Here is a 12,923-nt window from a genome sequence, read left to right as displayed (position 1 = left end):
AAGTCAAGCCTCAGCCATGGCTCCATGTGTCTGTTGGTCACTGGACTCGTGTGCTGAGCTCTGGGAGCCAGAACAGCCCAGGTTACAGCCAGGAACAGCACCAGGTGGTTGGTGGCACAAACAAACCTATCTTTGCAATGCCAGCCAGCTCCACACCAGGCACTTCGTGTAGCTTTTACTGCTGGATTCCTCAGAACAGATCTTTCCTAATGTTGCCGTTATTGCGGCTTTGGGACTTTGAATTTGTAGATGCTTAACTAAAGCTCACAGTTACGATATGTCAGGAAGGAAATAATGAAAAGCCAGTTTTGGGGTGTATCTCTCACTATGCTTCGCTGCTTTGGATGCTCACACACTTCTTGCTTGCTCTCTTCAATTGTTGGGAAATTGTTCCGTGGGGAAGTTTGAAGCTTGGTTGGCCAGATCCCTGAGCAGCCTGATCTAAATAGATCTGCTTGGGTCAGCTGGCTGGACTAAATGAGCTCCAGAAGACTCTTCCATGCAAAGAATTGCATTCAAACGATGTTTTATGAAGTGTTATCATCCAAAATTTTTGGTTGGGGCAGTGAGTTGCCAGGTACTTTGCATCTGCTGTCCAAGCAGGTTGAAGAGCTTTTTGTGGCACTAAAGGTAAATGTTTCTCTGGTGAAAACACTCGGATTTGATTGCAGCCTGTGAACTGAAGGAACTGGTAGAATTGGAAGAAAGGTAGATGCTTTGTGTGCTGTCTTTCTCTAAAAGCCCCTGTTCAGTTCTCACACATAGGCTCTGCCTAGCGAGGTGAGCCTTTGCATCTTCCAAGCAGGGAGAGCTGAGCCAAGGCTGGGACCAGCACAGTGTGCCCAGGCCTCGGGAGCCATCTGCCACGCGTCTGGGACTCGGGCAGTTGGCGCTGCTGCCAACAGGTACTGCTCTCTTTCTGTGGACTCGTTACTTCCTTCTGGAGTTCTGTTGCCGTAATTAGCCAAATTAATATTTCATCAGGTCTGTCTGTTTGTTTAACACCTTAGGAATGAAGTGCTGTGAATGGAGTGCTGTTCTCTGACACGATGAGCAGAGTGCAGGTCTGGGGCCTGTTTTGATGTTATTATTTCAGCTGAAAAATTCTGCTTCGTGTTAAGCAGAGCAAAACCTTGCCGAGGAACCTTTCAAATACCCACCCAGGTAGCTGTCAGTGCGTGCCAATCCGTAGCACAGGCAGGATTAGCTGGAGCAGAGGCTGAGGGAAGCAGCATATCCAGAACCGTGCATCCAGCCATACCCATATCTATACGATTATTCAGTTAATACATGCAGCAATTGTATTTCCACTCTTACGTAACTTCTTTTGAAATGTGCTTTCCCACTTTGAAATAATCTGTATTATATAAATGAACAGATAAATCTGTTTTTCCCCTCACATGTATAAAACATTTGCCAAGCTAATACTTGCAAATGTTTTTGCTAATATATTTGCAAAGCTACAGTTGAGCTTTTTCTTTCATTCTGACAAAAGCTGCGCCAGTCAAAGCTCCAGTGGTGCCTGGGAATCGGGGAGGTGAAGGCAGTAAACAGGGGAGATGAAAGGTGCTGCTTGTCTTCACACACTGCCACAGGAAGTGTTTTCATTAATGCCCTTTGAGGAGAGACAAGAATCTGTGTAAAGCTTTTAAAAGTGCTCTTTCACTTCATTTTACTGTACTTTCAACTGAGATCAAATGGGGCAGGGATGGCTGTTCCACACACTCCAGTTACAGCCCAGGCTTGTGTTCCCCGTCCAAGTCAGACGGACAACTCAGTGCCTTGGGACGGTGTGGGAATGGCAGAGATATCCTGGGGCTTCCCCTCACCCCCTTCCCTGCCAGACAGGGGGAGAGAACTGTGTGCCACCCACTCCCCTTGGGGAAGAGGAGACATTGAGAGTCAGGGGTTAAATTGAGGCATTTGGCTCTTTTTCTTGTAGCCTTTCCTGGCTTACGAGCACTCACAGCTTAGTAGGAATCTGCTACAGAAAAATGTCAGCTGGGTGAAATGACACGGCTGCAAAGTTACAGTAGAGGATTAGTGCAATTAGATTTTTTTAATAGATCTGTTTAGAATACAAATGCACTGTTAATAGGCTGCAGTTGCCTTCCTGAAGCGCAGCTGCTTGATTTCTTATACAGCAAATAATAAACAAAAATCCGATAATTTGTTCTACTCCATGTACATTCGCTGTACTTGAAATAATTAAGTTGCAGTAAATAAGACTGGGGGATATTTTGGGTTTTATTCCAGATCATTTTTGTACATTTCATGGTGAAGGGTCAGGAAGATTTGCAGATACTCCTGGGCCAGGCGGAGCCTGTGGCATTGGTGAACAGGAGCAGCCAAAGCGTGTAAAAGGCATTAAACATTTCAGGATCAATATGCAGAGTTCACAGCTGAGAGGATGAAAAAAAAGCCAAGGAAACCACGGTTTGTTGCAGAGGTGGCACAAATGGGGAGCTTTATCCACTGCTCAGAGTAAAGAATGAGTAACTTGAAGGAGCTGTTGACTCCATGACCTGTGTTCCAGTTCCTGCTTAAACTGCTTTCCTGGGGGGCACAGGTCTGGCATGTCATTTCTTTGCTTCTTTTTCTAACTTGCGCAGTTGAAATGGTGCTCGTTTGAGTACTGGAGCTGATCTGGCAATCAAATTTAAACATTATATACATTTTTACCTGTTCTGGATTTGCCAAGTCTTCCTGAAATCTGGTGCAGTAACATACTGGTTTTGTAAGCCTTGTTATATATAATTTGTTTTATGTGGCTCATTCAGTGATGATACTAATAAGATGTTTGGTTGAAACTTTTGATGGGTGTTGTAACTTTTAAAGGGTGGCAGTGCTGTGCCGTGGTCACTGACCAGTTTGGGCATCTGTGAGGACTTTAGCTTTGCACTCTACAGCCTTTAGTCTGGGCCTTGCAAACACAGACACAAACCCTTATGCTTAGTCGGGAGTCCAAGAAAACTGGAGATCCTGCTGGTTCTCTCTTATTTCCTCAGCTTCCCCAGGGTGTTACCTTGGTGCTGGTGTGGCTAAAATCTGCTCCATTTTCCGTGTCATTGAGGGCACCTGCTGCATGGCATCCCTCTTCTCCCGCGACTGGTGATGTGCCTGTCATCCCACTCTAACCCTTTCTGCTAAAAAGCCTCAATTTGGGGCTCTCTACTTGGCAGCTCACTTTTACAGGAGTGTTACAAGTTAAATTTGTGAGGGGCAGGTTTTATTGCTCCTGATTTATCCCTGGGTTAAACCACCACAGCACCTACTGAACTCTGCAAATAAGGTTGAATTTTATGGGATAGAAAACTGGTGTAAATATGTTCTTAAAATAAGATTCTTGGTAACATGGTAGCGTGTTTGTAGTAGTGTGTATGTGCGTCCTTTCCACCTTTCTACTGTTCCTGTTTTTTCACTACCACCCTGAAAGATCAATAAAACCCTCATTAACACATTGCTAAGGTTATTATATTTTTATATATTGTGGCTCAGGGGTGTGATTGGGCAGTGCTTGGTAGGAAACCAGAGAAGGAAGGGGCTGTAGAATCAGTTGTGCTGAGTGTACAGAATTTACTGATTATCCTGATCTTTCTGCGCTAGTCCCCTAAATTAGGGACCCCCAAATCAAATGCTGAACTCGGATTTGTTTTCCCTCTCCCCTTCTTCCTTCTTTCTCTCCCTGGAGGCTGCTCTGAGGTGCTGGCAGAGGTTGTGCTTTCCCTGCAGGAGCTGTTCAGCCAAGGAACAAACCCTGGTGTCCCTGGGCTGTGAGAGGGAGGTGCTGGGGCTGCCCTGGGGAGCTTTGCTGCTGTTGGTTCTGCCCTTGGGTGCTCCCCAGCTTCTGCTCTCGGCTGCTGTCACAGGATGCTGAGTTAAAGGCATTCCTTTGCTCTGATCCAATGCTGCTGTTCTGTTTCCATGTCCTCTCAGATATTCCTTGCTTGATCTGACATTAAAGGTATTTTTTAAGAATTTTTTCCTCTTTCATGAAGTGTGACAAAGGTCTGTCTTTAGAAAGACACTGGAAATGATGTTCAGCAACTTTCCGTTTGATTCTTCCTTGCATCTTTTTTCTTCATGTTCATCCTTTGTTTCATTTTATGCTTCCTATAGAAACCTTTTTTTTTTTTTCTTTTCCTCCCAATTTTTCTTCCTGTGTGGCTTTTCTGGCCATTGCTGTGATTGGAGACCCCCTGAGTTGGTATCAGAGATCCCCCTGCCCTTCACACTTGTGAGCATCCCTTGGCATCTCCGTGGTCTGCCTGGAGCCCTGGATTGAAGTGGTGGGCTGGGGGAGGGAGATCATTCACTGAGTGCAAAGCTCGCCTCACTTAAGGAGCATCTTAAACTGAATTAGTTCTGTTGGGTGCCCCATAACCTCGTCGGCGTCTGAGAAGTGGGAAAACTGCTTTCCCCTTGATGCACAGTTCTTGGATGCTGCAGCGTGTTTACACTTGGGAAATATTTAAGTAATTGGTTTCAGCAAATAATTCTCTTGTGATGTGTGGGGATTTTTTTCTGTATTTATATTCTAAATCATGTTTGAAATACCAGTCTGGCAAAAAAACCCACCCTGTCTGAAGCAAGGAATCTGCTCCCTGATTATCTGGGCTTGGTTTGCAAAGCAGCAGGGCATCTCCACAGAGAGCTCAGTGTCTTGTCTGGCCCTGGGAGGGTTTGGGGAACCAGTTCTGTGGGTCTGAGCAGTGTGGTTTGAGTGGAGCCCAGACAGGGGGAGCAGGGCAGCGTGAGGAACCTCCTTGCATTGTGTGCAGTGTGTATTTGGAGCCTTACAAGTGGGTTTTCTGTTTCTCCTAAACCCTCGGAAAGCCACTCTCTTTCACATCTCTCTCTGAAGAGGTAAATTAGGTGCCTGAGTGCTCAGAAGGCTGGAACTCTGGGAGGGGAAATCCATTACTCCAGGAAAAAATGGAAATTCCTCTTCACCTGCTGTAACAACTGTAGCATTGTCAGGAGCCAACATCTGGGAGCTATTTCTGGGGAAAAGTCAAAGTACTATTGTTCACCGGGAGGAACAGAAATTCATTTTCTTCCTTTGGTAGGTGTCTTTACAGTGCCCTCTAGTAAACTTGTGGAGAAATGCTGGAGGGATGTTTCTCAGCCCAGGTGGAGAAAATAATGAAAACAGTTCCTGGAAGAATTAAAAATTAAATAAATAATGGGGCTCTGGTCCCTTGGGACTTGAGGTGCTTTTTGAAGGAACCACTGCTGATATTAAAAAACTGATAGTTGCTTGAAATGAGTAAAATGTCATTAGCATTCCACAAAAAAGGGAAAAGGTGGATAAGATCCTTTAAGCTCTCCTTCTGAAATGGTTACAAGAAGGAATTTTGCAGTTAGGACCTTCAGAGAGGTTCCCTTGTTGGCTTAATTCAAATATATGGTGTTAGATGGTCTGACTTGTGTTTTCTTTGATTTATAAAAGCAAAATGGCCTTGAAAGAATGTTCCTTGCACAAGGTGAGAGGTTTGCGGGGCTCAGCTGCTGCATGCGAATTCTGTAAAACCCAAGGATATTTTTAAACAGCCTGAAAGAAGTCCACATTTTTGGGCTTAGTGCTTATAAAGGATTTTTTTTTTTCCTGGCACACCAGGAGGAACAAAAAGTGCACCAGAAGTTGTTTCTGAAGCATGGCTGGTAGGCGGCTTTTTATTTTCCTTTGTTTGAGTGTGGATTTAAGGCAAACGAAAAAATCCTTGTGAGTAGGAAACAGTTTAAGAGTGGGAGTGTAGACTGGACATGAGGAGCACCTTCTTGGTGGGGATTTTTTTGGGACAAGGGGCACAAGGGTACCATGAGAAGTGGTTCTGGTGAGTCCTGCTTTAGGGGAAGGGGAGTTGGTGCCATCTTTTCTCCTGCAGTTTTCCAAGCTGAACAGAACTGCAGCCCCACAGTAAAGGGACAGAGAGGTTGTGACCTGGTGTGACAGTGCTTGGGAGCAGCTGCTGAAGGGAGCCGTGGCACAGCACACGGGACAGGTAACTGTAAATAATAAAATCACTTCCACGTGTTCCAAATCCAGGTAACAACGTCTCATTGTTGAGGGGTTTGAAAGGCTGCGGAACTGAACACCAGATAAACGCATCTCCACAGACATCTGATCTTAGAGATTACAATCTGTGTTTGGATTTGGCTGCTGATCATTATCGTGTTTTTCTTGCCATTACTTAATAATATATGAGGCGATGGTATCGCTTACAGAGGGAGTGGTTCGAGTAGATGCAGGGATGCTTCCTTGCAGTGGTTTACTGCACACACACCACACTGTTTGGAGACTTCTTAATTCTATTCCTGCGCGCTTTTTTATTGGGCTAAATTTTTTAAAATATAATTTTACGCTTGAGGTCCATCAAGAAGGTCAGTTAAGATGAAGCCAACAGCAATCTGTTATTTAACAAACGGAAGGTAACTGGAAATATAAACAAAGCTCTAAAGGCATTGTTGCAAACTACGACTTCCTTTGCTTGGCTGGTTCTTTGTTTATTGGCTGTGCTGTCTGGATACCCCCCAGTTACTGCGGCCATATTAACTCTCTTTCTGTTACAAAAATGCTGCCCTCGTGGTGACTGTCTTGATGTTTGTGTTCTTGTTGGGACGTGACGTCAAACAGTAACACCCTAGAATCTGGGAATGGTTTGGGTTGGAGAGGACCTGAAGGATTATCCATTTCCACTCCCAGCCATGGGCAGGAGCACTCTCCACTATCCCAGGGTGCTCCAGGCGCTGTCCAACCTGGCCTTGCACCCTGCCAGAGATCCAGGGGCAGCCACAGCTGCTCTGGGCACCCTGTGCCAGGGCCTGCCCACCCTCACAGGGCAGGATTTCTTCCACATGTCCTCCTCCATCCTGAAAGGATCTCTCTCCCGTGCGGATTTCAGAACAGCCCCTTCCCTTGTAGGTGGGGGGAATTCGAGGCACCACAGCATTCCTCAAGCACCATTCCCAGCCCAAAATTCCCGACCATGCTGGGGCAAAGCGGAGTTACTCTTTGTGATGGTATCTTTGTTATAGTATATTAAATCATCAGAGGGGGAAATCTGCTTGAGCAGAAGGAGGAAGGAATCTAAGTCTGGCAAAGTCTGGATTTATACAAGGCATTACTTACCTTATAATATTCCGTCACTTGCTCTGCCTAGTTCCACTGTCAGTCCACTGCCGGAGTTATGGAGGTACCAGCAGGATTTATTCTGTACTCTGCAGTCAGGGGTAGCTCTTGCACTCCCTCCTTTCTTCTCCTTGGTGCTCAAGTGCGATTTAATTTTTGTCCGGTATAATTTGTGGATTGCAGAGCCATTGTGAAGCAGGAGCTGAAGTGGCGTTTGGACAACACAGTTTAGAAATGTGACCTTGATTTTTGAGTGTGGTGAACTTGCCAAGCACTGTGTGTTTGGTTGGGCTTTGGAAATGCTTTGTGAAAGTAAAGTCAAAAGATGTTTGGCTGGTATCTATTGCTGTTGTGGTTTAATTTGATCAGGTGATCTACAATCTCTATTGCCTGTAAAGAGAAAAATGTAATATTAAGCAGAAAATACATCTTTGTCTAAACATTGGTACATTGTCATATCATAGATAAATTTTGCTTATTGGGGAATGCAGAATGCTTCTGATGCTGTCAAGGAAAATAAATTACCAAGATGGTAATATATACATTTATTTAGCGATTACCACATGCAGCAATTTGGCCACATAGATAAGATGCTCCTTAGCCATGAATATGTGAACAAAAGCACAGAACAAGTTCCCTGTGAGCTCCTGCTGGCAGCCTGCAGGGAATGGCGCGGGGAACATCTTCACTTAAACCACGTCTGGCTGATTCTGGAGGCTGTTTTTTGTAATGATGTGGGTTAGGAAGGGCATAACACTGTCTTTAGGATTATAGAGGCCATTGGGAATGTTAATTAAAATCGGGGGAAAAGCCTTTTAAAAGTGCAATCCTGCAGCCAGTGCAATCCAGAGAGCTTGGAGCTTTTATCATTGACTTGATAGTACATGAGCAGGGGCTGTCTGGCAGTTCCTGCCAGTGTGATCAGGATTTGTCAGATGCTTCTGTTTTACATGTCAAGCTTGAAGGGTGTCATATCCATACTCCTAAACTGCCCTGGAGTCAGAAGGACAGGTATCACCCCCTGGTCAGTATGGACAGGTGCCATGTTGTCTCTCAGCTCCAGTGAGTGATCTTTCTTTATCAAAGCTTGGTGTGACTCCTTGCAAACCAAAGCCTGGTGTACCGCTCATCTCCAGTCAACTAATTGTGCTGGAAGATGCATTTTGCTGCCTTGATTTATCGTCCTGTTTGGAAAAAGGAGTTCTGAAAAGCTACCCGTGCTTCACATTTTCCTTCTGGGTGGTTGTTGCATTTTGTCCTTCTAGAATGTAGTGTGGTTTCTTTCCAAAGTGAAGGGAAATGTGGTGTTGGAGCCCTGTGCTTGTCCTCAGGAGAACATCACTGAGACCGAACAGTTCTTGTTGGCAGCATTGAATGCAGGTCAGATCTGTGGCACTGCTGGTAAAATCCTGCTGTGCACCGGTTTGAGGTGATTTATGTGGAGTCAGTAGGACTGAGATCAGAGTGGTTTTGTCTGGAGTTATTTTCTTAAGTGCTGTAATTTCTGATGAGCTCGTGGCAGGCAGTTGTTAAAGGATGCATTTCAGTGATTTAAGGTAGATATTGGAGTGCTTGTGTCTCCCAGAAGTTAACTGGTTAACGAAGGGAAGCTTCTTTCCACTTGTGCAGCTGCTTGACATTTACTGTTCTACCTGCTGCTCACCTGAGGCCTTATAAAGATGCACCTCTGCACAGAGAATGGTGCAGGACAGGCTGGAAACACTTCATGGCTATATACACTGTCAGATCGCTTCGGGGTGATGGGTTCTGTCTTGGCTGAAACAGTGTCAGAACTGATGGTTAATTGTGACAATTTGAGGAGAGAGGAGCTGCAAGGAGGACTAGAGCACCCCAGAGTATTTTTAATAGTAGAGGGTAGGAATGTATGAAAGTAGTTTGAAAATTTGATTTTCAACTATGATACCCAAGTATGAAAATTTAATTGGGTATCAGTTCCTGGACGAATTGGGTGAAGTGAACAAGCTTGTATCTCCCAAACTTAAAATCACAAAATCCTGGAATGGTTTGGGTTGGAAGGGGCCTTAAAGCTCATTCAGTCCCACCTTCTGCCGTGGGCAGGGACACCTTCCACTGTGCCAGGCTGCTCCAAGCCCTAATGTCCAACCTGGCCTTGGACACTGCCAGGGATCCAGGGGCAGCCACAGCTGCTCTGGGCACCCTGTGCCAGGGCCTCACCACCCTCACAAGAAGGAATTTCTCCCCACTGTCCCATCCATCCCTGCCCTCTGGCAGTGGGAAGCCATTCCCTGTGTCCTGTCCCTCCATCCCTTGTCCCCAGCCCCTCTCCAGCTCTCCTGGAGCCCCTTCAGGCCCTGCCAGGGGCTCTGAGGTCTCCCTGGAGCCTTCTCCGCTCCAGGTGAGCACCCCCAGCTCTCCCAGCCTGGCTCCAGAGCAGAGGGGCTCCAGCCCTCGGAGCATCTCCATGGCCTCTTCTGGACTGGCTCCAGCAGCTCCACATCCTGATGTTGATGTTGGAGGCTGTTTTGTGGGGATTTTGCACTTGTGTGTTCTAGGTAAACTTGTATTTGCTGTCTTTCACTCCCAGAGTGGTTCATGTGCAAACCGTATTTTTCTACATTTTCACACCACTTACAGAAGAGCGAGGACAAGGTTAGAGTTCAAATTTGGCAAACTGTTCCTTGGAAGGTGGAAAAACTTGGAGGACCCAAGTGCAAGTTAATACAGTTAGGCAGAAATAATCAGCTAGTCTAACGCTAAATTGAAAGTAGCAAGCCTTACAGCAGCTTCCAAGAACAGGGTCTGGGGATTATGGTAGCGATGTGGTCAGCAGTGCCGCACTGCTGAGCTAAACCCAACTGCCTGTGTGCTGGGCTGGGCAAAGGAGTGCTGGACCTCACTGCTGTGTGCTGGGCTGGGCACAGGAGTGCTGGACCTGTCTGTCTGTGTGCTGGGCTGGGCACAGGAGTGCTGGACCTGAGAGCTGTGTGCTGGGCTGGGCACAGGAGTGCTGGACCTGTCTGTCTGTGTGCTGGGCTGGGCACAGGAGTGCTGGACCTGAGAGCTGTGTGCTGGGCTGGGCACAGGAGTGCTGGACCTGTCTGTCTGTGTGCTGGGCTGGGCACAGGAGTGCTGGACCTGAGAGCTGTGTGCTGGGCTGGGCACAGGAGTGCTGGACCTGTCTGTCTGTGTGCTGGGCTGGGCACAGGAGTGCTGGACCTGTCTGTCTGTGTGCTGGGCTGGGCACAGGAGTGCTGGACCTGTCTGTCTGTGTGCTGGGCTGGGCACAGGAGTGCTGGACCTGTCTGTCTGTGTGCTGGGCTGGGCACAGGAGTGCTGGACCTGTCTGTCTGTGTGCTGGGCTGGGCACAGGAGTGCTGGACCTGTCTGTCTGTGTGCTGGGCTGGGCACAGGAGTGCTGGACCTGAGAGCTGTGTGCTGGGCTGGGCACAGGAGTGCTGGACCTGAGAGCTGTGTGCTGGGCTGGGCACAGGAGTGCTGGACCTGACTGCTGTGTGCTGGCAGGGCTGAGGAAGGGAGCTGTGGAGCTTCCAGGACAGGACAAATTGCTCTGTGTCTGTGGCTCATTGAGATCATGTCTGTGCCAGGGCATTCTGTTGTGTTTTGGCACTTCTGGCTCACTGCCACTCATCTCCAGAGCAGATCTGGGGAGAAATAAACTCCACCCTGGTGGGAATGAGTGAGATTTATCTGTTCCTGTTTCTGAGCAGGCAGACAGACTCATGCTTTAGCATAAGCTCCTTGGCCAGTGCTAGCACAAATGGAGGTGTTGGTGTACGTGTATGTAAGTGTGTGGAAAGGGGAAGGACTCTCTGCACCAAATACACACCCATTCTACCCAAAATAAGATGTCATTGAGCTTAGTAATCAGTAGGTTGATGGAGTGGGAGAAATGGCTCATTGGTAGAAACAGAAGTTTATTTAGTTCAAGTCTGTACAAACCCTTTTTGTGCAGAATTGAGGCTTGAAGGTCTCACGAGCTTGGTTGGCTGCAGTGTGGTTCTCCAGAGTGCCCTGAACCCCAACTGCAGATCCTCTGAAAAAACGGGCTCTGTTCTGGTTTAACTTCCTTCAAGCTGGAATGGAGTTATTTCACCAACCCTTCACATTTTGTCCCCACTGCATTCAGTGCAGGAGCACAGTGATATCCCGGGATGAAGCAGCTTGTGCTGTGTCTTCCCAGGGCTCTTGGCAGGAGTTTGGTACCTCTGAAGCCTGGCTGAGGATCTGCTTCTTGTTCTTCTTCAAGGCTTATCATCCATGTTGAGCTGCTCTTAGGTCTTGGTGTGACCTCCCTGGACATCCTCTGCTCTATTTCCTTGGACTCCTTGTTGTTTCCAGGACAAGAACCATCTTACTTAGTCGATGGATTAGATCTGCTCCAATCTGCACTGGAGACTGGCAGGGCAAACAAAAAACTGCCATTCCCCTTTTAAAGGTTTTCTGGGTTTTTTTTGAAAAGTCTGAGTGAAGCAAAACTCAAAGTAGTCTATTTTATTCTCTTAGGAGTCTGGATTTATACTGGAAAAACTTTAGAGAAGCCTGTAATTGAGCTGGGGGGAAATGCTTCCCTTGGAAAGCCCAGGCACTGTGCAGCTCAATCTTTAATTTTAATAAGAACTTCAGGGTTCTGCGGCACTGGAAGAGATTATAGAGGTAAAAAGGTCAAAGATTTTCCTGCTGTTCATGACTCTTGGTTCTGCTCTGCCTTTTGCTGCACGAGAGCTGACACTCAGGATTTCACACAGGGAATCGAGAACATCCACACATAGGTGCCTTTGTACAAACCAGAGTAACATAAGCGGCTCTTAGAAATTTGTCAAGTTTTATTGATTTTTTTTTTTGTTATGTTTATTTGGTTTGGGTTTTTTTGGAGGGATGTCTCTATTATCCTCAAGAAAGCCAATCCCAAGGATTTGGATCCCAACCTAACAGTCTTCAGCCTGACACTGTCACTGGGGAAACTTCAATCGTTCTAGGATGTTTTCCTTTATTTCCTCTTGGAATTCTTGGACGTGAGAGAGCATTTGAATGCTATCAGCTGCCAAAGTGTCTTTTATCTGTTGTTACTTTCCTACCACTCCTGCATTATCTCCAAGTTGCTGTGAATTGTGAGTAGCAGAGACAATGGGCTCTGTGCAGGAAGGCTGGAGTCCCTCTAGGGGGAAGCTGGAGGCTCTTTGGAGACCAGGGACTCTCTGTGTAGTTCAGTGATAGAGGAAATCATATCAATTTGTTAATTAAAGTCATTTTAGAGGGTAAATCCGATTTTAAAAACCCCACAAACAACCAAGCAATGGGAGAAGCTGCAATGCTTCCAGGACAGCCTTTGTCTGCAAGTAAAGGTCGCCTTCAGAGTTTGTGCTTTCTCCTCAAACCTGAGAATTATTCTGGGGCTTAATTAAACAAATCTCGTTATTAAATGCATATTTGTCTTTCAGGTGGTCTTAAAATGTTTCACCCTTTTTTTTTTTAATTGACCATGAGATTAAATGGTCAATGGTGAGAGATGGAATGGATTTGAAATGAGTGCAGGAGTTTGTTATTGTTATATGACTGTTATAAAAAATCTGAGATGCCTTTTTCCCTGAACCCGGTGTTGTGCTGATTGGAAAACTGTTCTTCTCTGGAAGAATTTGTCTTCCGTTTTCTACACGACTAAGTTAAGACAAGTCAAAGTGATATTGACATACAATCATTCTGCTTGACCAAATACCCCGGAAAGACAGTAATTAAAATTCACTTCTTAATGCAAACTAGATGTTAATTACAGAACTCTTTGGGGAATACT

At 46.2% G+C, this 12,923-nt stretch overlaps 1 protein-coding gene across 7 annotated transcripts in view; it reads left to right on the top strand.

Annotated features, from left to right (window-relative positions):
* Positions 1-12,923, top strand: part of NEO1 (neogenin 1) — a 168,742-nt gene that overhangs the window by 39,932 nt on the left and 115,887 nt on the right. The window lies entirely within an intron of this gene.

This window comes from Chamaea fasciata, unplaced genomic scaffold (genome assembly GCF_029207755.1).
Source record: "Chamaea fasciata isolate MVZ Bird 193981 ecotype frontalis unplaced genomic scaffold, bChaFas1.0.hap1 SCAF_14, whole genome shotgun sequence".
Taxonomy (NCBI): domain Eukaryota; kingdom Metazoa; phylum Chordata; class Aves; order Passeriformes; family Sylviidae; genus Chamaea; species Chamaea fasciata.
The sequence above is the reverse complement of the archived record's forward strand: the minus strand, read 5'-3'. Positions and strand labels throughout refer to the sequence as shown.